Below are 26,388 nucleotides of genomic sequence, written 5' to 3'. Positions count from 1 at the left end.
ATCACTCTCATCAGCTAATTCGATTCCTAACATTTGGCTTTCTACATTTTGGCCTAAAATTGATCATGATCCATCAAAATAGTTCTTGAAATTGTTTGTCCCTTGGACGGAAGGACACGCGAACAAACATCAGGGTATATATATATATACAGGGTGGGCCATTTTAATTAATCCACGGAAATATCTGAAAAATGATAAAACATAGAAGAAATGTTTCAAGTACACGTTATATATTGCTAAGGGGAAAACCCAATTCCGCCAAAAGTACCCCTCTCCCGCCCCCCTAAATGGGGGTAACGGGGGGTAACTTTGAAATGTCAAATGGGAACCTCGTTCGAAAGGTCTTGGAAAACTAAGTAACGCTGTACCAAAAGATGTTCCATATAGTGCACCGGTTTCAAAATGGCCGCCATAATATGGTTCGGAAACTCCAGTACCCGTAGTGGGAAAACCATGGAAGGTAAATGAATGGAACAAAATTGAAATACGTAAATATCAAAGGGCATATCGAACGGTGTGGTCCCTGTGATCCCAGTGGTCTCCCTGAAGGGCTCTTGGAGGCTAACTTCAAAATTTCAAATAGTAACATGAGTCGAGTGGTACCTCGTTCGATAAATCTTGCAAAATCAAACATCTGGCAGGGGAAAACGATTGAGATGAAATGGCACTGTTCTCAAAAGGCCGCAGAAACATAGTATCCGTGTCAGAGAAAAGGTGTAGTACCCGTAGTATGAAAGCGATTGGAGATAAGTCAACAGAAGAAAAACTGGAGTACGTAACTGAGTAAGACACATCGAGAGGTGTTGTCGGGGTGACTTCAAGGACCAACTGAAGGGTATCCGGGGCCAACTTGAAAATTCAAATAGCAGCTTGAAGCGAGTAACATCACGTTAGATAGCCAAAGGAATATTAAACAGTTTCTGTAAGAATATTTTCGACATGAGACACCATTTTAAAAATGATAGCCAAGATATGGTGACTGTGTCTAAGAAAACGTCTAGTGCCCATAGTATGAATACGGTTAGAGATAAATGAAAATAACCAAACTTAAATAGGAAAACCATGGACGGTATTCCATGGCTCGAGAATGATACAACAGAGGTAAAAATGTTGAACTAAAATTGCCATATTGTATAGAGAGATATCCAAGTCCTGCAAAATAATCTCTCCCTGTGCTCTGTATGTGAGTAGGTTGGAAAGTAACTGTGAAAATTCATATCAGAACTCTACTTTAATTCGCAAATTTAGGCTACGCTACAAATAGGTATGGTGTGGTTGAAATATTTGTTTGTAAGGATGACGCTGTAGTGACTAAAAAAAGGTGAAATTTTATGTGAATGGTAACGCATATCTATCTGGCTGAGTATGATTTGATGCGAAAACAGAAGGAACGTTATACGAAAGAAGTTGTCGAATAATGCAGTTGCTGGAACTTACAAACGTGTCAATTTGCCAATCTGCTTCGACACAGAAACTTTAATGCAATGCGTGCTGGTTATTCGGATAGCAATTCGGGATATACGTACGCACCGTTTCAGCCCTGAAACTCACAATATGACATGAGTGCTAATAGTTAATCAAAATTTAACTGTGGCCATCCGCATTAACTCAGTGCACCAATTCTCTATCCCTGAAGTCTGCCTTCCAAACAGCATTGGGTAGGTCAAGCGTATGCCCGAACCGTTGTCCGGTCGGACATTCTGAGTGCGAGTACCTGTTTTATTAAGTTCCACTAGACGAATGTCAGAATGAAACCATCTGTAAAAGGCCACGGGTGCTGACTTTTCTCATCCGTGCTTCTCTAATCCGGCCTGGGCTTTAGATGACTAAACGTGATAAACTAAATTGAAGTCTCTTACTACCTCACATTGCGCAAGAGCTCTAAAGCTCTAAGCAATACTCTCAAACCCATCTGAAAAATATAGTTTTCAGAAATGAAAATAAATAAAACAGTGTTGTTCGACTTATGAAGTAACGAAGTACCAGTACTTTGTACACAAAAACGTTTGTAGTAATTGCGGTTATTAGCGTTGTTCCTGAATCCTCGTGTAGAACGCCGTCATAGAGCAGACGCACCCTCGTTGCCTCATTCACATTGGTTCAACAGACACTTGTGCCCAATACACACACACCGGTACAGTACATGCCTCTAACCTTCGAACCAAACTTCTACAGACGAAGTCTGTTAAATGAGAGACAGTGTTAGTAGCAGATGTGCCAAAAGCAAAAGTGTAGAGTGACTACTTATGTAACTATGGACAAACACTTTTTCGTACGTATTCTTATTATCTCTACGAATTACTATTAGTTGTTGTACTTCTTACTTTCTTTTTATTGACTTTCTGAAATATTGTCGTTCATAAGAATATGACTGATTATATTCCAAACGAAATTGTTGACATGCTACTTATTTTGGGTGAATGTCGCAAAAAATTATCGTCAAGCTGCTGCTTTATATCAAACACGTTATCCAGATCGACGGCCACCAAACCATACAGTGATCCGACATATTGAAGTAAGAGTGCGTGAGGGTCGCCTGATGCGTGTAAGGTGAGCTCGCAACAACGACGATGATGCACGAATGATAACTATTTTAGCAGCAATTCACATCAATTCCCATATTAGTAGTAGGCAGATGGAGAGGGAAATAGGGATACCTAGAAGAACTGCCCTTAGGCTCTTGAAAAAGGTAAAATATCGTGCCTATCACGTACCGGTAACTCTAACTCAAGCCCTTACTGCAAACGACAAGTTACACGGTATGGAGTTTTGTCAGTGGGCACGGGAAACGTGTAGAAATGTTCCTTTTTTTTATTTTTTTTATATATGTCATGTTTTCGGACGAAGCTACATTTCGCAGTACTGGTGAACTCAATAGGCATAACTGTCACTACTGGTCAGATGTCAATCCACGTTGGCATAGGGCAGTAAATGCTCAACACCGTTGGACTATTAATGTCTGGTGTGGCATTGTCAATTGGTCCACACTTCTTCGATCGAAACATAACTGGTGACATTTTTCTAGACTTCCTCAGACACGATTTGCCATTTTTGCTTGAGGATGTGGACTTAGAGACACGACAAAGAATGTGGCTGCAGTTAGATGGAGCGCCACCCCATTGTACGCGGAGAGTGGTGCAGTATTTGAACACGCGTTTCAATGGGAAATGGATTGGGAGGAATTGATCAGTACTATGGCCTGCACGATCCCCATATTTAACCTCACCAGACTTTTATCTGTGGGGATATTTGAAGAACGTTGTGTACGAATGCCAACCAACAACCAGAGAAGATATGATAGAGCGAATTCGATTAGCTTGTGCACAAATCCCACGGAATGTTTTATTGAATACTGTAACACATTTTCGCAGAAGAATTAATTTATGTATTCAAGCACATGGAGATGTCGTTGAACACAGTTTAGTTCGTGCATGAATGGTCTGGACTGACGAAGAAAACTACGCTGGACGTGAGAGGTGAGGGGACTCACGAAGAAAAAGCAACCCGGACGTGAGAGGCGATGGGACTCACGAAGAAAAAGCACCCCGGACGTGAGAAGCATGGGAACTCATCAGGCGGGTCCAGAACTGATCACCCTTGCTACGTGACTCAAACGCGAAGTTGAGCAATCGGCGGGTAGTGGTGCCCCTGGCATTGACAAACAGAGCTATATCCAACCACATACGGGTGAATATCTGCTACGCCGATAGGGTTATTCGCTACAGTTGTTACCAAGAGGTCCTCCCAGCTCGGATCCACAGTTAGTGTGTCACGACTTGGGGACTCTTGGTGAAATCAGGAGCGATTGACCCCTCAGAGGGCTTGAGAGTCCAATCCAAGTTAGGCTGATCCCACTCTGGTCTCGGGTGACGCTAAAAGTATAAGCTCCTTGGAGGGCTAAAGGAGCTGTACATACCCATATACCATTTCACTGTATCCTATCCCTTTGCCCTTACTTGTACCTTCCTGTAACCCTTTAACATCATATTCTCTCCATAATGAAATTGCCGAAGAACAGCAAAATAGGGTGCTTGACCAGACTTACCGTGTTTTGTGCTGATTAAAATGTAGAATGCACTGTTGATGATTCACACATACTTTGGTTTTAAGTTCGTTAGTGAGATCGATGATTACTTACCGGACACACGAGGTTTTTGGCCCCTCTAACCGTATTCATACTATGAACATTAGGCGCTTTCTTAAACACAGTCACCATCTTGGCGGTCATTTTGAAAACGGTGTACCATGGCGAATACATTCCTACGAAAGCTGTTTAATATTCAGTATTTAACGAACGTGGAATTACTCCCCCAGATTTGCTATTTAAAATTTTCATTTTCGCCCCGGATACCATTCAGGCGGCTCCGGAAGTCGCCCCGACATCACGTCTCGATGTGCCTTACGTCAGTTACCTACTCCAGTTTTCTTCTGTTGATTTATCTCCAATCGCTTTCATACTACGGGTACTACACCTTTTCTCTGACACGGATACTATGTTTCTGCGGCCTTTTGAGAACAGTGCCATTTCATCTCAATCGTTTTCCCCTGCCAGATGTTTGATTTTGCAAGATTTATCGAACGAGGTACCACTCGACTCATGTTACTATTTGAAATTTTGAAGTTAGCCCCCAAGAGCCCTTCAGGGAGGCCACTGGGATCACAGGGACCACACCGTTCGATATGCCCTTTGATATTTACGTATTTCAATTTTGTTCCATTCATTTACCTTCATGGTTTTCCCACTACGAGTACTGGAGTTTCCGAACCATATTATGGTGGCCATTTTGAAACCGGTGCACTATATGGAACATCTTTTGGTACAGCGTTACTTAGTTTTCCAAGACCTTTCGAACGAGGTTCCCATTTGACATTTCAGTTACCCCCCGTTAACCCCATCTAGGGGGGGCGGAGAGGGGTACTTTTGGCGGAATTGGGTTTTCCCCTTAGCAATATTAACGTGTACTTGAAACATTTCTTCTATGTTTTATCATTTTTCAGATATTTCCGTGGATTAATTAAAATGGCCCACCCTATATATATATATATATATATATATATATATATATATATATATATATATATATATATATATATATATATATATATACATATATATATATATATATATATATATATATATATATATATATATATATATATATATATATATATATATATATATATATATATATTCATCCTCACGGCATTGTCAAGGCTCTATATTTGTATTTTACATTTATTATTGCAACCGGGTGTTACTGACTTCCGTATACGGTAGCCCGATCATCACCCTTGTTCTTCGCGCGCACAGTCATTCGAAGAACTGAAAACGTACTCTGTACACAAACAGTTTATGGTTGTTAACTCGGAAAGCCTGGTACTTCTGCTTGTCAAGGTCAAAAAGTGGGAGAAAAAAGGATGTGTAGAATGTAAAGAGGGTGCAACAGTGACTGATGCTTGTAAGGGAACATATTCATTTGTAGTTCGTGCACATTCCGCCTGTAGCGCTACTGTGGCACGACGTATATTGTAACTGTATAACTCTTGTACACCGCTAGTAGGTCTATTCGCGTTAGTGACGACCGAAACTATGTTGTCAGCTCTGACTGCGATAAGGCACTGCCGTGCTGCTTTTCCTTCTCTTTTTTCCCCCTTTTCCATTTGTGAGACGCCAAACATGTTGTTTTTGCTTGTTGCACGCGCTGAACGGGTTTCGGCGAGCGAAGTATTTAAGAAGTTGACTACATATTCTTGTTTGCGATAGTTTTAAATTGGTTAACTGTTGAAAAATATACGAAAATAAAGCTGTACTTGTTAAGGTATATTAGTCGAGGACGTAGCTACAGACAGTGTTGATTACAGATTTTCTCGAGGAAGAATTTAATTACAGTAGAGGTGAAAAGGAGACGTCCATTCCGACAGCCCCCCCCCCCTTATCAGACTCAATCGGAAATGGTCTCAATCGTTTGCACACAAATGTGCAGGCGAAATTTTCGTTTGTACACAATTAAGGGCGCCGTCAGAACGAAAACAAAGTGGGGGCTGTCTAAATGGTAGCCCCCCAACAACATGCCCTATTCAAGCACAAATTGTCGCAATCATTTGTACATCGTTTCTACAGAAATGTGAAGGCGAAATTTTCGTTTGTACACAATTAGGGGCGCCGTCAGAACGAAAACAAAGTGGGGGCTGTCTAAATGGTAGCCCCCCACCAACAAGTCCTATTCAAGCACAAATTGTCGCAATCATTTGTACATCGTTTCCACAGAAATGTGAAGGCGAAATTTTCGTTTGTACACAATCAGGGGCGCCGTCAGAACGAAACCAAAGTGGGGGCTGTCCAAATGGTAGCCCCTCCCACCATGTCCAGTTGAATCACAAATTGTCGCAATCGTGTGTACTTCGTTTGTACAGAAATGTGCAGGCGAAATTTTCGTTTGTACACAATTAGGGGCGCCGCCAGAACAGAAAAAATGGGGGCTGTCTAAGTGGTAGCCCCCGACCATGTTCTATTCAATCACAAATTGTCGCAATAGTTTGTACTTCGTTTGTACAGAAATGTGCAGGCGAAATGTATGTTCGCACGCAATTAGGGGCGCCGCCAGAACGAAAAAAAATTGGGGGCTGTCTAAGTGGTAGCCCCCGACCATGTCCTATTCAATCACAAATTGTCGCAATAGTTTGTACTTCGTTTGTACAGAAATGTGCACGCGAAATTTTCGTTTGTACATAATTAAGGGCGCCGCCAGAACAGAAAAAAATGGGGGCTGTCTAAGTGGTAGCCCCCCACCATGTCCAATTCAATCACAAGTTGTCGCATTCGTTTGTGCATCGTTTGTACAGAAATGTGCAGGCGAAATGTTTGTTTGAACAAACTTAGGGGCGCCGCCAGAACGAAAACAAAGTGGGGAGCTGTCTGAGTGGTAGCTCCCCACACGATGTCCAATTGAATCACAAAGTATCGCAATCGTTTGTACATTGTTTGTACAGAAATGTGCAGGCCACATTTTCGTTTGTACACTATTAGGGGCGCCGCCAGGGCGAAAACAAAGTGGGGGGCTTTCTAAGTGGTAGCCCCCCACCATGTCCAATTCAATCACAAATTGTCACAATCGTTTCTATATCGTTTGTACAGAAATGTGCAGGCTAAATTATTGTTTGTACATAATTAAGGGCGCCGCCAGAACGAAAACAAAGTGGGGGCTGTTTAAGTGATAGCCCCCACCATGTCCAATTCAGTCACAAATTGTCGCAATCGTTTCTACATCGTTTGTACAGAAATGTGCATGCAAAATTTTCGTTTGTACATAATTAGGGGCGCCGCCAGGGCGAAAACAAAGTGGGGGGCTTTCTAAGTGATAGCCCAATCACCATGTTCAATTCAATTACAAATTGTCGCAATCGTTTGTACAGAAATATGCAGGCAAAATTTTCGTTTGTACACAATTAGGGGCGACCTCAGAACGAAAACAAAGGGGGGGGGTCTGTCTAAATGGTAGCCCTCCCACCATGTGCAATTGAATCACAAATTGTCGCAATTGTTTGAATATAGTTATAAAGAAATGTGCAGGCGAGATTTTCGTTTGTACACAATTAGGGGCGCCGCCAGAACGAAAACAAAGTGGGGGGCTGTCTAAATGTTAGCCCTCCCACCGTGTTCAATTCAACCACAAACTGTCGCACTTGTTTGTACGCCTTTGTACATAAATGTGCAGCTGAAATTTTCGTTTGCACATAAATGTGGCCCCGCCAAAACGATAACAAACTATGGGCTCTCTAATTGATAGCCCTCCCACCATGTCGAATTCAACCACAAACTGTCGCACTTGTTTGTTACGGTTTTGTACAGAAATTTGCAGGCGAAATTTTCGTTTGTACACAATTGCGGGCGCGCCAAAACGATAACAAAGTATAGGGTACCTAATTGGTAGCACCCCCTACGTCCCATTCAAAAGAAAATCATCTCAATTGTTTGCACATCGTTTGAGCAGTAATGCGCAGGCGAAATTTTTTTCTAAGCTATCAGATGCGTGGACAGAACGAAAAAAAAGGGGAGTTGTCTAAGTGTTCGATTGAACCACAAATTGTCGCGATCGTTTATACATCGTTTGTGCAGAAATGTGCAGGTAAAATTTTCGTTTGTATTAAATAATATACGGATGTGAGTATTTTTAATATCTGCGATCAACATTAACCGGTTTGGATAACGGTTGATGAGTTTGAAAATGGTTCCTATTGCACTAGTTGAAAAAAAATTCTTTTTCTCTGGCACACGGAAGAAAATGCCTGATTCTAATAGAACTTTTCACGTAGAATTCGAATCTGCAATCAGTTTTTCTCCATCACCCTCAGTTTTCCCGTGACAGAGGTGTTTTCGGAAAATTTCCCCTCAAATTTCTGTTCTTTTTCTTTTTTTCTTTTTTTAAAACCATTTTCATACTTGTAGCTTGGGTACCTTAGGTATATAAACGCACAAATTATATTGTATGTTAGCCTGATTTATACTTAGTAAGCCCTCTAAGTTTCATAAGAATAGCATTATTCTATCTAGAGAAATAAACATATTTATATAAAAAATATGCTATGTGTACTGTTCATTTTACAAAATTCATTAGTGCAGATAAAATCACATATAAATTCCACGAAAATTACAATATAAGCACGGTTTATATCTTATTGGATTTGAAATAAAACATATTTTCAATGATGTATACACCGTGTCACCATTTTATATCTACTTAATAAATAATACAAAAGAAGTGAGTGGTATCTTCTTAATAAATGGACACTTACTTACCTCAACTAATATGTTTTAGTTGTCGACTTTCTTCTGTGTTTGGTTTCTGGAACATCTCTTAAGTGTCCAACAGTAATCAGCTAGCATTTTTGAACTACACTGTCACTGGTACCTCTTCTCCATGGAGGAAATGTCCTGATGAAAATGTTCCCCATACTCATCACTAACAGCACCAAGCTTTTCAGGAAAGAAATGCAGGTGGGAGTCTAGAAAGTGAACTTTAAGGGACATGTTGCAACCCATTTCATTGAATGATTGCCGGAAATCACTCACAATTTCACGGTAATTTGGGGCTTTCTTGTTTCCTAAAAAATCTCTGTTAAACATTTAAATGGACACCAAGCTGCTTTCTCAACCAGAGTTAAGAGATCCTCAAATTTTTGGTCACGAATCAAACATCTTATTTGGGGGTCTACAAAAATCCCTAGCGTCACTAACCCGAGGATTTTTTTCCTTGAGGTAACAAGATCCTGCATTACTTTTGTCCATTGTCCTAACAAAGTTTTTGAAGAGCCCCAACTTTATGTGAAGAGGAGATAGAATTATCTAATCAGGGCTCACCAGTGAGGAATAAACAGCATTCTTCTGTCCAGGAGTTAATACATGCGTTGGCCATTCCTTCTTGGTGTAATGTTCCGCTTTGTTCCTGCTGTCCCATTCGCAGAGGAAACAACAATATTTCGTATAACCAAGCTGCAAACCCATTAACAAAGAAATGACTTGTAAATCACAGCAAACGGTCCACTTGTATTTCTCATACTGAATTTTTTCTAACACTATTTCGATGTTTTCATAGGTTTCCTTCATGTTAGTTGCATAAGCCAAAGGCACTGAAGGAAATTTGTTGCTATTGTGCAAAAGGACAGCCTTAAAACTAGTTTTCAAAGAGTCAATAAGCAATCTCCACTCTGTACTTATATGTGCATGTCCAAGTCTATCCATCACAGCACAGACATTATTACAATACACTAAATCATTTTCTTGAGAATAGTAGTTTTGAAACTCTGTATGAAGGTTTCGAAAAATACACACTTTAGTGTCACGATGGAGCAGATTCCAGCCTTAAGTTTAGAATCAAGAAGTTCTGTCTGTGTATTGGAGAGTTTTAAATCCAGTATGAGGTCATTTAGTTCACCCGGAGTTATCAGATGGGAATCCAATGTAGATGTGCTTCCTACATAAGTAGGATCATCATCTTCATTTGGAACTTCAATAGTTGCCTCAAGTACGTAATCCTCATTTACCGTAAGATGAGGAGGAGGTACCGGTACAGGTAATTCTGCACTGTGTGGAACTGGCCTAATTGCTGGTGCAAATTAGGGTACTGTACTGTGTGGTTAGATTTACTGCTTATTTCTTTTATCTGTGTCATACAAAAGTAGCAGTCTGAAGAATGATCTTTTGGTTCCCTCCAGATCATCGGTACTGCGAAGTTCATGTTTCGTCCACCATTTGCCCACCCAGTCAGACGTTTCACGCAAGTACAACAAATGTAGTGAGGAACCCAGTTCTTATCCTGGTCTCCTACACAGCAACCAAAATATAACTGATAACACTTCCTCACAAGTGGAGTAAAACATCGACGTTGTGATTTAAATATCAGCTCCCCACATACATAACAGAAATTGTCCGGTTTATTTACACACTTCCTCGACATCTTGTATCCTGTAAGGTATCACACACATACATACATACATACATACACACACACACACACACACACACACACACACACAGGAATCTACACTCCATCAAATTCCCACAAAATCCCTCTAGACATTCCCTCATACAAAAATGGTGACATGGTGTACACATCATTGAAAACGTTTTATTGGAAGTCCAATGAGGTATAAACCGTGGTATATTGTAATTTTCGTGGAAATTATATGTGTTGAAGACCGACCCGACCCCACCCGTGACCCAAATTGACTGACCCGACCCGACAACCCGACCCGAGTTGACCCGATTGGCCCGACCCAAAGTGACCCGAGTGAACCAACCCGAGGTGACTTAACCCGACAACCGACCCCAGTGACTTGAACTTACAATCTAACCAGTTTGAGAGAGCTAGAACTTTACAAAACTGCCACCAGAAAAAAAATGCTGACCAATTCTTATGCATAAACCATTGTTTCGGCTTTTTTTACTTGTAGTATAATTATCCTCCTCCTCCTCCTCAGTGTTCTCCCATTAATAAACAGGCCAGTTTCCGTGAATTAGGTAAGAAGCTTCCATTTTTGCGATTTCCCGCTAATATCTGCCTCGCAACCCAACATAAAGTACCACCCTCCTTATTACAATCTATCAATTCCAACCTTCTTACACACTCTCGCTCTCCTGATATCACCCCCTTTACTACATCCTTCAGAATGCAATCCCTTAGCAAGATCAAAACTTGTGATCCGTCCATTTTTCGCTTCCTTATATCGTCTAATATTGCTCTCGTCTCTTGCATTTTTTCAGCATTTCCTTATTCGTTTTCCTCTCTACCCTGCTAACCTTCTTTATTTTACTCCACATCCAAATTTCCAAGGTTAAAATTTAGGCAATCAAGTTCAAAAGTCAAAATAAAATTTGACTGAGTTCTGAAGACAAGTTCTGAAGGCTAAAAGAATAAAAGTTCTGAAGACAACATTATTTTCTAGTAAGGAATGTATATAGAACTTCTTTTAATATTTTTTGCTGTGTAACAAACAACAATTTCATCACGTTAACATTCCGATTTTTCTATTTAAAAACAGCGTTGCTGTCTGATAGAATCATAAGGAACTAATTGCACTGAAATATCATTCTGTAGGGAATTACCTTTTATTTTTTCTTGATTAATTTATCTAGAAGATATTTGCAACGTTATATAAAATTAGCAAGTATTTTATTGCGGAGAAAGTCAAATCACTACTCCAGCAATAATAATAATAATAATCTGAAGGTGACCAAGAAAGTTCTGTCTCTTTGTGGAGGTCTGTATTCAATTGGCCCTCACACCGTGAGTTGAATGCGAATCGATATAAGGTGAAGGTCAGTTGTTGGACGAGACGAGACGAGACAGAATTTTCATGAAAGGGTACGAGATGAGACAGAGCTCTTTCAATAGAAACATATGCACTTTTCCAGACGAGACTACCTTCACGACACATTTTCGAAACGAGAATGCCCCAAACCAGGTCTCGTGAGCAACACTAGTGAGTATATCCAACATACTACTTGGTTGTGGCTGTTCAGATGCACCGTGAACGTGCGTAAGGACTGAGTGAACGTGGGGCCTTCACAGAGCGTCATAAGGGCTTGTTTGCTGTACGAGTTCAAATTGCTGCTCCGCGGAGCGGAAGATATGACAGGCCTTTGGTGAGGGTGTCGTGACTACGCGGAGAGTGCAGTGGTATGACGGTTTAAGGACGGTGACGAAACACTCGAAGACGCACCACGTGCCGGAAGACAAACAGATGTTCAAAATAAAGATCTTCGGGCAGCAATTGAGGCGAAGACAGACATGTGAGGAACTGGTACTACCTTTCAGTGTAAGTGGAGAAACCATTCTGCACCACCACCATCAACTTGGGAAGCACTGCAAGTTGGGTTGATAGGTCCTACATGATTTGACTTGGAGCCAGAAAGCAACGCGAGCAGACACCTGTGTTTCTTTGGTGTCTCGTCTGAGGAAGGAGCAATTTCTGAACAGGGTGTTGACATGTGATGGGAAGTGGGTCCTGTACGAAGCTCCACGGCGCCGTCATTGTTGGTTAGCATCCCATGAACCGGTTCAAAAACAGCCCAAGCCAGCATCACGCCAGAATAAGGTTCTCCTGTGCATTTTGTGGACTGCTCGAGGTATCGTCCATCGGGAACTGCTACCAGCTGGTCTGATCATCAATGCAACTGTGTACTGTCACTGTGTACTGTCTGGATCCAGCAGTTCTGAATCGCAAAGGGGTCCTCTTGTTACAAGGCAACGCTAAGCCCCACGTGGCTAAAATGACCCAGTACATCATTCTACGCCTTGGATGGAAAACACTATTGGATCCGCCATACTCCACGGACATTGTACCGTCCGATTACCACCTGTTCCATTCCTTGGACAATCACCTTAGAGAACGCCAATTCAAACAGCTAGTAGAGGTTCAATATGCACTTGATATCTTCTTCACTTCACGTCCCACCAAGTTCGACTGCGATGGAATCCATGGCCTTCCAGAACGTTTTCAGAAGGTCGTCGAGGCTGATGGAGACGATTTTTGATATTCCAGGTACGTCTTAGGTTACATACCAATGTTCGAAGGTGTTGGTGAAAAGGCGGCGGAACTTTCTTGGGCACTCTTAAAGTTATAATAATAATAATAATAATAATAATAATAATAATAATAATAATAATAATAATAATAATAATAATAATGTGTCCTGCCCAAAGGCAGATGTTTGATCCGAAGGTCCATGGGTATTGATTCCAGCTCGTACCAAGTAAGTTTTCTGGTGGACAAACCCCATGTGCATGGGTTTTCTCGGTGTTCTCCCATTTCCTCCCACTTTCTTCATTCAACCACTTCAATTATTTCTCATCATCACTGTCTCTCTTAGCGTTGGTGCATAACGTGGGACGTTAACTAGATATTTCCTTTCAATTTCACTTAATGTGACATTTAACTTGACATAGAAACGCAGAAAGGAAAAAAGTCAGTAGTAATATTAATTACAATTACAATACCAATTAGTTAATATAGGGTAAAATTAAAATTTTATTACTATTTCACCTTCAATTAGTCACATTTATCATTCATTCACCAACTTCGAATTGAATTCCACAACAAAGCTCTTTATAGTATTCCGTATAGAAAATAAGTGAAGAATGTGACGACCCGACCCGAGTGACCCGACACGAGCTAACCCGACTGACCCGACCCGACAACCCGACCCGTAACCCGACCCGTTTGAGAGCACTATCAGAGGGGTACTATTTACAGTACAATTTATTTTGTATGGTTTAGCATACTTTAAGGCTACCATACTTTTTGAAAACAGAAAAAACGGGACATCTTACAAATTAGTAATAAATATTGCATTTTGTATTAATTTTATCTTTCGAATTTTACTACAGTATCGCACTAGTTATACAACTTAAAATAATGTATTAATATAGTCCATACTCAGTGGCGTATTTAGGGGGAGGGCTTTCGGGCTCAAGCCCCCCACCGAAATCTTACTTACTATAGTAAAGTATATGAAATATCTTGCAGAATTTTCATATTTTCAGGCAAAGCACCCCCGGAAGTTAGCAAAGCCCCTCCCGAAACAAAATCGTAAATACGCCACTGTCCATACTTAATCAACAGTGCTAAAAATTATTATAGAAGCTAGAAGCTGTTATACAATATAAACGCAATCAGTGAACATACAATATTTAGGCAAAAATTATATTTTCAATATTATTACGCATACCACCTTTACATGCTCTACATGTCTATAAAGAAAAATATCCAGATTTATGAAGTTGTTTCAAAATTTCAATAGGCTAATTTATTGTTGTTAACCTAAAATGCGAACTAAAAGAAAGCAATTTGCATAATTGTTTTTCTGAAGCAGAAAAAAAATGTGTTTTCGGGGCTGGTCTGCAACGTCACAAGAATTTGTTGCCACCTCGGGGTATACATTCTTACTTTTAGTGATAAGAGTGCTACTTAGGAGGATTTAAACATTGCATGTTATATCCGGGGAAGCAGCGATTGCAATAATAATAAAGATTAGAATGAAATTGTTCCTATAGTATTGTCGGAATTGAAAGCAAAAGGAATAAGTCGATTTTATTATCTTTTCAGAAATTTTGATATGTAATTAATAATAATAATAAAGAAAAAAACAGGACAAGAAGGAAAATTTCTGCACACCGGGACAAATTTTAAGAAACCGGGGCGTATGGTAGCCTTACATACTTATTTGCATGCGGAGTGTCAGTACGGAGCCACTACGTAGCAGAGTTGAAACAAAACCTCGTAAATAGGTTGCCAACTCAGGAAAACAAAATTACCGGCACACCCTCAAAATTCTCTGTACAAATGAGAAACTGAAGACTGTATTGATCGTTATTATATTTACCAGCAATTGCCACTTGTTTAAAATTATCGAAACAGATGAATAATACTGGATATTAATCTTTATGTAACAATAGTTGATTCATAAAATGAAATTTATTCTATAAACTTCACTTCAAAGGAAATTGCTTTAAAAAGTAATTTTCTACTCTCAATAAATGAATAAAATTCTTTTACAATAAAATATAAGTGTTATCAAATTTGTTATGTTAAATAAATAAAAAAAAAACTGCCATACGTTAAAAAAATATCGATAATGTATAATACAACGGAAATTTGTGTTTGTAAAGGCACTGTTGAAAAATTTCGATGTTCAATGTTATATTCTGGATTGCAGATTCCAAAATACCGGTCAGAAGGGGTCTAATAAGAAGTTTGTACCGGTCACCGGCCTTAATCAAAATTACAGCAAATACCGGCCAGTTAGCAACTCTACTCGTAAATCAGAATGCTGAATGCACCAAAATACTTCACCATGCATTCTATAGTTTCTGCAAAATGAGTTTAATGAAGATGATCATATAAAACAAAATACTGTGTTATAATTTTCCCTTTAACAGTCTACTTTGTGGATTTGTTATATCTTCCACTTATCAATTTCCTGTACGAGATGAGAATAACGGTTTCTGCGCAAGATAGAAAGAAAAAAATACATTTTTCTCATAAGGATTCAGTTCACGTAAGAAATAATGAATAAGTTTAATAATAAGAGCCGAGGAGTGAAAAACTAACTCAGCAATAATGATTGTAAGTATAAATATAAATATATATATAAAAAAACATTTAATTCCATCATCGTTAGGATAAGATCAATATAGTGAATCACACGATAGTGTGAACAAACCAAACCACACAATAGTGTGAACAAAGTCCTGTTAGAAAAATACTCCATAAATGTGACACATTTTTTTAATGCTTCTACCATTTATACAAACCCTCACATTGTTTTCGTTCTGGCGGCGCCCCTAATTGTGTACAAACAAACATTTCGCCTGCTCGTTTCTGTACAAACGAAGTACAAACGATTCCGATAATTTGTGATAGAATAGAACATGTTGGTGGGGGGCTACCAGTTAGACAGTCCCCCACTTTGTTTTCGTTCTAGCGGCGCCCCTAATTGTGTACGAACATACATTTTGCCTGCACATTTCTGTACAAACGAAGTACAAACGATTGTGACAATTTGTGATTCAATTGGACATGGTGGGGGGGCTACCACTTAGACAGCCCCCATTTTTTTCTGTTCTGTCGGCGCCCCTAATTGTGTACAAACGAAACTTTTGCCTGCACATTTCTGTACACACGAAGTAGAAACGATTGCGATAATTTGTGATAGAATAGAACATGTTGGTGGGGAGCTACCAGTTAGACAGTCCCCCACTTTGTTTTCGTTCTAGCGGCGCCCCTAATTGTGTACGAACATACATTTTGCCTGCACATTTCTGTACAAACGAAGTACAAACGATTGTGACAATTTGTGATTCAATTGGACATGGTGGGGGGGCTACCACTTAGACAGCCCCCATTTTTTTCTGTTCTGGCGGCGCCCTTAATTATGTACAAACGAACATTTCGCGTGCACATTTCTGTACAAACGAAGTACAAACGATTGCGACAATTTGTGATTGAATAGGACATGGTCGGGGGCTACCACTTAGACAGCCCCCAATTTGTTTTCGTTCTGGCGTCGCCCCTAATAGTGTACAAACGAAAATTTGGCCTGCACATTTCTGTACAAACAATGTACAAACGATTGCGATACTTTGTGATTCAATTGGACATCGTGGGGGGAGCTACCACTCAGACAGCTCCCCACTTTGTTTTCGTTCTGGCGACGCCCCTAAGTTTGTTCAAACAAACATTTCGCTTCACATTTCTGTACAAACGATGCACAAACGAATGCGACAACTTGTGATTGAATTGGTTTTGGGGGGGGGGCTACAACTTAGACAGCCCCCATTTTTTCTGTTCTGGCGGCGCCCTTAATTATGTACAAACGAAAATTTCGGGTGCACATTTCTGTACAAACGAAGTACAAACGATTGCGATAATTAGTGATTGAATAGAACATGTTGGTGGGGGGGGTTCCAGTTAAACAGCCCCAATTTGTTTTCGTTCTGGCGGCGCCCCTAATAGTGTACAAACGAAAATTTGGCCTGTACATTTCTGTACAAACAATGTACAAACGATTGCGGCAATTTGTGATTTAATTGGACATGGTAGGGGCTACCATTTAGGGGAACTCCCTCGAGAGGAATCACTCTACTTATTTATTGCAAAAAGCAGAATTTAAAAATTCGCATTCGTCCAAAGTTATCGTGTGAAGTAACAGCCGTTTGTATGTACGTACTAATATTGATAAGTTCCACTACGCGATCCCAATTAATAGTTCATATACCCGCGCCACACACACACACACACTAGCATTTGTACACACGAAAGTATACCTGGTAGTATCCACACACTTACGCCGGAAACTAGAAACAAACACACACACACACACACACACACACACACACACACACACACACACACAGGGACAGAGAGAGAGAAAGAGAATATCTTGTTGTACCTTTATACTGAATGCACCATTACTCACAAAATCAGTTAAAAAAGAAAAAAGAAAAAAGTTGTAAATGAAACTTTCAAAGATTGGTACCACTGCTGCGTGTCACACATGAGATTGTTCCATAATGATTGATTCGTAATATGATGTATATGGGTTTCTTAATGGTAGTATAACAAAATGCCTTCAAATTGACCACTAAATAAAAAGTGAAATTTATTTCTCAAATTTTGTAAAATCGAAGTCGGTGGGCATTATGGGAACAGTCTACAATAACAATATATGCAAATAAATATTAATATACTTCACGTTTTCCAGTGGGTGCAAGAAAGCTTCGAATAGTATTTGTTGCCAGAAGCATTAGCTGATGTAAATATATATATATATATATATATATATATATATATATATATATATATATATATATATATATATATATATATAATATATAAAACGAGTTTTGATCAAACTCTTTAATAAATTTACATATGTTATCACATCTGGAATGCAATTCTTCACATCTGTGCACAATATTATGAGAAATTGATTCTCTAAACTAATGTAAACAGAATATTGTCTATTTTTTTAAATATTACCTCTTTACAGCACAGATGCTATATCCCGTCAAAAATCACTTGATCGCTGGCTGAATTGTAATTATAGGTAAATACGCCATAGCAAACCGCCACATTATTAAATACGGAAGAGAGTACCTAGAAATGCTTCATTCTCGATCAGCTATTGTAAATAGATAGCAATGCGGTGTGTGGTTTTAAGTTTATAACTTCCTGCAATTTAAGGGTGTTAATGAACTATACCGACAAACTGTAAGAGGTGATTACTCACATCAAAATAAGAGAAAAAGTTCATGTGGACCTATGGCGAAAAGTGCATAGTTTCAGAGCTAGGGCTGTCCAAAATCGCCAAATTTCAAGAGGCCCTATTTCGAATTCTAGAGACTGTGGATGGTGGTCCTTCTCAGCGTAAAGGAAGTCACGAATACGCAATCCAAAATGCATATTTCATTAATGTTCAATGGTTGTACAGATTATTTCCTGCAGGGTGAAATTCCCAGACATGCCATCAACAGAATTTTGAGGTATGCTCTGACTTTATGATTGATCCAAAGCAGGCAAACGATAGGTTTTGATAGCAGTGAACACGATATCCTTTGACGCGATGTCGGAAGTGTTAAGGATCGTCAGCAGCACGATCTCTCGTACTCGGGAAAACGCATGGTGCGATGTTTTCTTTCACGCTTATAAGTGAAGAAAACGTGAAATGTAGCTTGACGAAATACATATCATCACACGTTATTGGGAACACAAAGAAACATGGAGCTGCCGGTTCCTAACACTTCCGCCTTCCCTCCGAAGCATTAGATGTCCATTGTTGTCAAGGTTTACCTCCTGCCTACTTTGGACCCTTCTTGAAATCAGGGTATATCTGAAAACTCTATTGAAAACATATCTGAGAATTACACCCTCTAGGAAATACCCTATACGCCTGTTAACAATTGATGAAATATGCACTTTTGGATTGGGTATGCGTGGCTTCCTTTACGCTGATAAGAACCACCATCCACAGTTTCTGGAATTCGAAATAGGGCCTATTGAAATTTATCTTTTTCGCGATTTTGGACAGCCCTAGCTCTGAAACTACGCACTTTTCACCATAGGTCCATATGAACTTTTTCTCTTATTTTGATATGAGTAATCACCTCTTACAGTTTGTCGATGTAGTTCCCTGTATAAATATATAACACCCTGTATATATACGAAATATTGACAGCTTAATGTGTAGTCTGAGTCAAATGCTTATCCCACAAAAGTCGATCCGGGTTTTCCGCATCGAGGTGGGAACACTATTGTTGAACTCGAGGGATTTTGACAATCTGATTAACTTTTTAAAAGATTATTCAGATAGTATGTGGACTTTTTCTGGTAAGTGATCTTTATTTCTTTTTAACCAATACATTTTGTATGTAGGTATGACGCGTCCAAGTTGTTTGTTTGGAGGAGATGGGATCAAAATTGGGTCTCATAAAATGAAGAAATCATATGAGAAGACTCGTAATCAAGGCTAATGGACTGAACGTTTGTTCACAAAGTTTGTTTCAATCTGTGTTAACTTCATCCATGATAGGAGAGCTTCTTCCCACTGGATGATACTCCAGCAACTTCGCCATTTTTCTCTTTTGTCCTGCCAGTGAGTTGTATGATAGGAAAAAGACCTAAAGGAAGTGGGGAAAAGAATGGAAAAACGAGAAAGAAACACAACTAAAGAAAGTCCACGGAGAGAAGGAGCAACTTTCAACAAGATGATGGCGTGCTTTTTCACACCACAATCTTTGGGTTGGGGCCTCTATTCGTATTCCCTGTCGGTCTTCCGCGTGCTTTTTCCTTCTTTTTCACTTCATCCGCGATAATTTAGTGCCTTTTATTCCCGCACGAAGGCGCACTTGTAGTTGAGAGGAAAGTGCGGCGATAAGTTGCAGACAGGCATGAAGAGTTACTTTCTTTTTTTTCTGAGGTCTAAAGAATAGCAAGAAGGGTAGAAATCAAAGTAGCTTCCATTAGGGATCAAAATCGTGCATTTGCAACGCATAGACATGGCATCCATAGGCTATATGCCAAACTCATGAAATTTATTTGTTGACAGTGCTTCTCTTTTCTAGTGGTACTCGACGGTTCAAAGTATAAAATTCTGGCTTCTTTTCCTGATAGCTTTTGAAAAACGCGATTTCTGTAACCATTTCTTTATTCTCAGGTAATAGAAACCAGCACCTATTAATTTTTCACTTGTATAAAATTTAACTTTTGCTATCGTAAGTGTAACTTTAATCAAGAAAATATTACCTTTCGTCCTCTCCCCAGTTACCAAGTTATTTAGTTTTTCTCTACTACCAGTATTTTCCCAGCCTTGTGTTAACAACACGAGTTCTGCCTCTCCCTAAAACTAAGGATGTCCAATCCACGGAAAATTTAAGGCCTATTTCAACATTACTTGCCCTATTAAAAGCCCTTAAATAGTATATTGTAAGTGACCAAATACGTGAGCACCTTTGAAGTTATAAGCTTATAGACGCTTTTCAATCAAGGTTTCTTAAACATCACACCTCTTCTACAGCGCTTACCAGTATTACTGATGATACATGCTCTGCTTTGGACAAGAAAGAGATAACTACACTTACCTTTCTGGATTACAGCGAAGCATTTCAATCATTAAATCACGACTTTTGCTGCAGAAACTTGTGCAAAAATTTAGCTTTTCTACTTCAGCTGCTAAGGGGATCAAGAATTATTTGTATGACCGGGAACGGTATGTGGTAATTGCCAACTTACAAGGAACCCTAGGTATCTATCAGAGCCCGATTTTCATGAAACTTTGTGTATATATAGAGAGTACCTTGGGAAACTCGGACAGCCAAAATTGTAGCTGCAGAGTCCAAGACGTTGGGACACTAGGGCCCGAGAAAGATCAAAAGTGGAACGTCAGTACATTAAGGACATGGTGAGAAAATGCACGTTTTTCTTTAAAACTAATCATTGTAGCGACACGAAATGAGCATACATGGACACGAGATGGTCGATATGATCTGTTAAAAGTTATGCAAAGAATATCCGCCATCTTGAAAGAGGCCATGTTGAAACTGGTGTGATTGGTGTAAATGAGAAGAGGGTCATCCGATGCATTAATTTGAACGTAAATAGCCACAAAAACCTGTTAGTGAAGTCTGTTGTGGGATTACATTATTCCTGTGCTTCTGGTAGAGTGGTTTAGGTACAAGATAAGCAAAGTGTATCCTGTGACACTCGACCAGATGGAGGGTATGGAGCGCTATAGGTGGACTGATATGACGTTCTGATTTCTGTTCGAATTAAGTCAAGTCTAACAAAAAGTTACTAGTTAATATCAACCATGACATTATTATGAAGATTGAACCCGTCTTATCAGCACATCCACACCAATTACATGGTGACGGTGACACAAATGATGTAGTGCTAAAATTGTATTTCGCTCGGTTTTCTAGTTCCACTGATCCCACTCATTGCGCTCCATAATCTGCATCTGCTTGAGTGTGATAAGATACACTTTGCTCATCTTGTACCTAATGCATAGGAATAATGTAATACCACAACAGACTTCACCACCAGACCAGAAGCACAGAAATAATGTAATCCAACAACAGACTTCACCAACAGGTTTTTGTGGCTATTTACGTTCAAATTAATGCATCGGATGACCCTCTTCTCATTTACACCAATCACCAGTTTCAACATGGCCTCTTTCAAGATGGCGGATATTCTTTGCATAACTTTTAACAGATCATATCGACCATCTCGTATCCATGTATGCTCATTTTGTGTCGCTACAATGATTAGTTTTAAAGAAAAGCGTGCATTTTCTCACCATGTCCTTAATGTACTGACGTTCCACTTTTGATCTTTCTCGGGCCCTAGTGTCCCAACGTCTTGGACTCTGCAGCTACAATTTTGGCTGTCCGAGTTTCCCGAGGTACTCTCTATATATACAAAGTTTCATGAAAATCGGGCTCTGATAGATACCTAGGGTTCCTTGTTAGTTTCTGGTAAGCGAAACCTCCCTTGTGGGGTTCCTCAAGGTAGTCTTAGAGCAACATCTTTACTGTTTTTATATTAACTACTTACCACAATCTCTGAAGCATTGCAAGTATCACGCATATATCGGACGATGTTCAATTGTATCTGTCTTCTTCACCAAGCAAATAAGTACATGCATAACAAAGATGAACGACGATTTGAGTAATTTCGTTAAATTGTTAGCAAATAATCGCTTAATGTAAATGTAGTCAAATTAAAGTCAATTTTAATTCCCTCCGAACGTAGGACTACTTCACTTGTTCCCAATGTAAATTTAAATGACGTAGAATTTCCCTTCTCTTCCTCTGTGAAAAATCTTGACATCATATTTAACAAATATTTAACTTGGTCTGACAAATTAACAGAATCAGGTTTTTGGAGTTATTCATTCCCTCAGCAAGTTAAAAAAACCTCTTACCAATACAACTAAAAAAATATTCTTGTCAAAACTCTAGTGATACTAGATCCAAAGAACTGTGACACCGCCCTAACTGATGCTGATATAATACATTTACAAAACGATTTGCAGCTGGTGCAAATGCTTGCATATGTTTTATTTTTAACTTAAACTTCTCTGACGAGGTCTATAAAACACTTACTTTTACGAAACATTCTTACCTTCTAAAACTCCTTAATTTGATCAGGGATTTCCATGACAGGAACACAAGATCAGGTCTTAAAAACCCAGCCTTCAATTCCTCCCCATAGATCTACTTATTGTTCGCAGGTATATTAATTTCAACCTGTTGTGATTGGAATACTTTGCCAGATTCGATACATGAGTCAGGTTCTGTAGCGTCTTTCAAAAGAGCAGTTTACAGCAATTTGTTGTTATTGAAGCAGGATTGAATGTACATAGAGACAGAAAATGCAATAGAGCAGGTCGTCAGTTACATTACAAGATTAATATATATTTGTAATAGATGTATTGATGACAGTAGCGTACCCAGAATTTCATCAAGGGGTATTCAAGCCTCCAAGTTTATATCATTTCGGGGTTTTTTATGCATTAGCTCAATCAATATAGAACCCAAACCTTAAAATTAAGGATATAATAAGAATAAAGCTGAATTTTACCTCATTGATAGACTACCATCAGGGAAGCATTTTTACAATTAGGAACAGCTACTTATTCTCTCTCTTATTAATGATCGTGTAAAGTTTAACTTCTTTTTGTATTGTTTGTTATTAAATGGGATATAATACTGGTTGTCTTCATATTTAAGTTCAATCTAATAGTTATTTTAAATATATATTTTTAAAAAAAATATATGTGGAAAAAAGGTGTTTTTCCTTTGAAACTTTCAATTTTTGCATTATATTGTTTATATATTATGTGAAAATCCTTTCTTCACATACACTTCTTTAAATTTACTGATGCACAGTTTTATTTACTTATGTGCAATGCTAGCACTGGGAAGCGTGAAAAATACAGGAAGGTTCGGCGTGCGACGTGGCCACCACCCAGTCATAGTGATCAATGTGACTTACTATACTAAGACTTCAGAATAATTTATCATGTAATCTGTGAATGAAGTAGATATAATAGGATTATCTACTGCAAAATATTTAATTATTTATTTATTCACAAGGTTTCATACAATACTAGACTAATTAGCTGAAACTGTACAACACAAAGACAAAATAATAATAAAATTCAGGGAAAAAAAGGTTCATCTCTTAATATACGAAGTTCTCATCAATTGAGTTCTTATGTTTCTCTCAGAGGTAACCGCTTGAGAATGCTTCAAGAGTATTGCCAGAACGAACTTTAAAAAGAATTAATTTTTCTTATTAACTTCTACAGGCTTAACCAATTATTCTATGTACTTGATTATTATTATACTCATTAAATAATTCTTGTCATACTATATCTATCACTTTATAATTTCCTTGAGTACTAAATTTTTCCAGAGGTTTTGTTTAAGAGTTCTATTAAAACGTTCGAAGATATGTTGTTTTACGAAGACATATGCTAAAACTCGAGGGCTCAAAATTGAAAAATTCGCAAAATATAATCTCTCTATGACTTACGGTTCCCGAGATATGGCTCTTAAATCTTCCGAAATCTGAACTCTTTTTTCCCAATATGTGGAGAACGGGGGCCAATTGGCCAGTGACCACCGGTTACTATTTGGTACCAAAATGTTCATTATCCTCTTAGGCGATCAACACAATGCGATCTCTCTATGATTTACGGTGCTTGAGATATGTCTCGTTAAATCTCCCGAAATAATCGGAAACTTTTTGGCCAATATCTCGGGAACGGTAAGAGTGACGCGAAAAATTCCATCACTTTCTCAGATAGTTTTTGATGCTCTGTTGTACGGAGGGCTCATTTAAAAAAAATCACAAAAGAAAAACAGACAGATATACACAGACATAGAAAATTCAGTAACGAACTTTGTAAGTTCGTTGAAAATGTAACATTCAATTAACAATGTATTGTAATCGTGCGCTAGTCTGTACAACAAGGAACGCTTTACAATTGATAACCTATTGTAGGTGTCTCATAAGTTAGCAAATCAAGAGAGTGAGTTCGCCTCCAAGGAACACGAAAGTTAATCTGCGATAGTAAGAATTCAGAATCAATTTTGGTGTTGTTGATCTTATATAGGTAAATCAGCTTCGCGGCGTCAGATGTTAGAGGAGCATAAGTTCATTAAAGACATAAGTTCTTGTTTCGAATAATTGCGTAAATCGGTAATTCTAAATCTAACTAAGGCAAGAAAGAAATTTAATACACAGTCAATACGAACTAAATTAGTAGGTGTTGCTATTTTCCATATAGGTGAACAACGTTCAATGATCGGAGAAACAATAGCCTTATAAAACAGCGTAACGGCAGGGAGACTGTATTTCAGGGTAGACCAAGTATTTTCGTAGCTCTGGATGAGGTCGAACTGATATAATCTGCAAAGAAGAGTTCTTCATCATAGTCAACACCTAGATCTTTTTTAAGATGAAACACGTTTCATAGGTACATTATTAACTTTATATATCTGTAGAAGAATATTATGTTTTAAGGAAATAGAGATTTAGTACATTTCTTGGGATTTAGAGGCAGATTCCACGTAGAGCACCAATTATATAACATATCTATGTCAGCTTGCAGTGCAGAAGCATCGTCTACAGTGTTAACGACTCTGAAGAGTTTTACAGTCATCAGCGAAAAGGAATATTTTTGATGAAAGGGTCGAGAAGATGTTAGGTAAATTGTCCATATACAACAAAAACAAAAGTGGACCCAGCATCCTCCCTTGAAACACTCCAGATAAGACGGGACTAAACGGTGACATGGATCCAGGAAGAGTGACGCGTTGCTCTCTCTGAGAGATAACACTCTAGGAAATAGAGGAGCTTAAAATGTCATATCTATTTGAGATTTTGTAAAGAAACAACTTGGTGTTAAAGGTGTCAAAGGCCTATGGTATGTCAAAATAAACTACATCAAGCTGGGAGTTAGACATGAAATCTTGGGTCACATGAGTGACTAACACTGTAAACTTGTAGGAAACCATGCTGAGTGCTACTTTTGAAAGTTTGACAAAGTTATACAATATATTTTAAACTATTTTCTTACGAAGAATCGATACAGAAGAGAACAAAAAAATAGGACTGTAGGATGAAACTTGTTTTCTATCTCCAGATTTAAATGTGGGTATGATATTGGCAGCCTTTCGCAGATTGGAAAAGATGCCTTCCAAAAAAACATCTATTAAATAACAACGATAAAGGCTGGGCAAGTGAGTGCGCTATGTTACAAAGGAAATTTGTACTGACATTATCTGGACCAGAAGAACGGCGAGAAAATAGGGAGGAAATTATTGATTTCACTTCATCAGGGGAGGTAGTAATTGTAGTCAGCAACTGCGAACCCACAAATTGGATTTTAAGTAAAGAGGGGGGAGTCCGAAGCTTAGAAGAGCTATTTCAAAAGTACTTATTGAAAGCAACAGATCTGTGCTTCACATCGAAACTATTTGAGTTGTAGTCGATACGGGGTTATTACCTCCAGGAATTTATGAGCGTCCAGAAACTATTCGGTTCAGAAGTGAATTGACATGATAAATTTTCCACATATTTCCTATATTCTGTACGAAGGAGATATTTCGAATGTCGCCTAATATTCGAAACAGACCTATACGTTTGTTAAGTCGGAAACTGCTGCTTGGAACAGCATCCAAGCGTTGTGTTTATTTCGAAGAACAGAACGAACTTCTGCATCAAACCACGAAGAGAACTGACGCGATCGTTTCAGTTTTCGCAGTACAAAGTCTTTAACAACCGCAAAAATAATCATAGTGAAAAGCGAGACAGCAT

The 26,388-nt window shown here is 38.8% G+C and overlaps 1 protein-coding gene and 1 pseudogene across 1 annotated transcript in view; one reads left to right on the top strand and one right to left on the bottom strand.

Annotated features, from left to right (window-relative positions):
• Vmat (Vesicular monoamine transporter) overlaps positions 1-26,388 on the bottom strand; it is a 283,884-nt gene that overhangs the window by 183,404 nt on the left and 74,092 nt on the right. The window lies entirely within an intron of this gene.
• LOC145664755 (uncharacterized) lies at positions 2,832-3,435 on the top strand (annotated as a pseudogene).

Source organism: Thermobia domestica, chromosome 1 (assembly GCF_964235325.1).
Source record: "Thermobia domestica chromosome 1, izTheDome1.hap1.1, whole genome shotgun sequence".
Taxonomy (NCBI): domain Eukaryota; kingdom Metazoa; phylum Arthropoda; class Insecta; order Zygentoma; family Lepismatidae; genus Thermobia; species Thermobia domestica.
The sequence above is the reverse complement of the archived record's forward strand: the minus strand, read 5'-3'. Positions and strand labels throughout refer to the sequence as shown.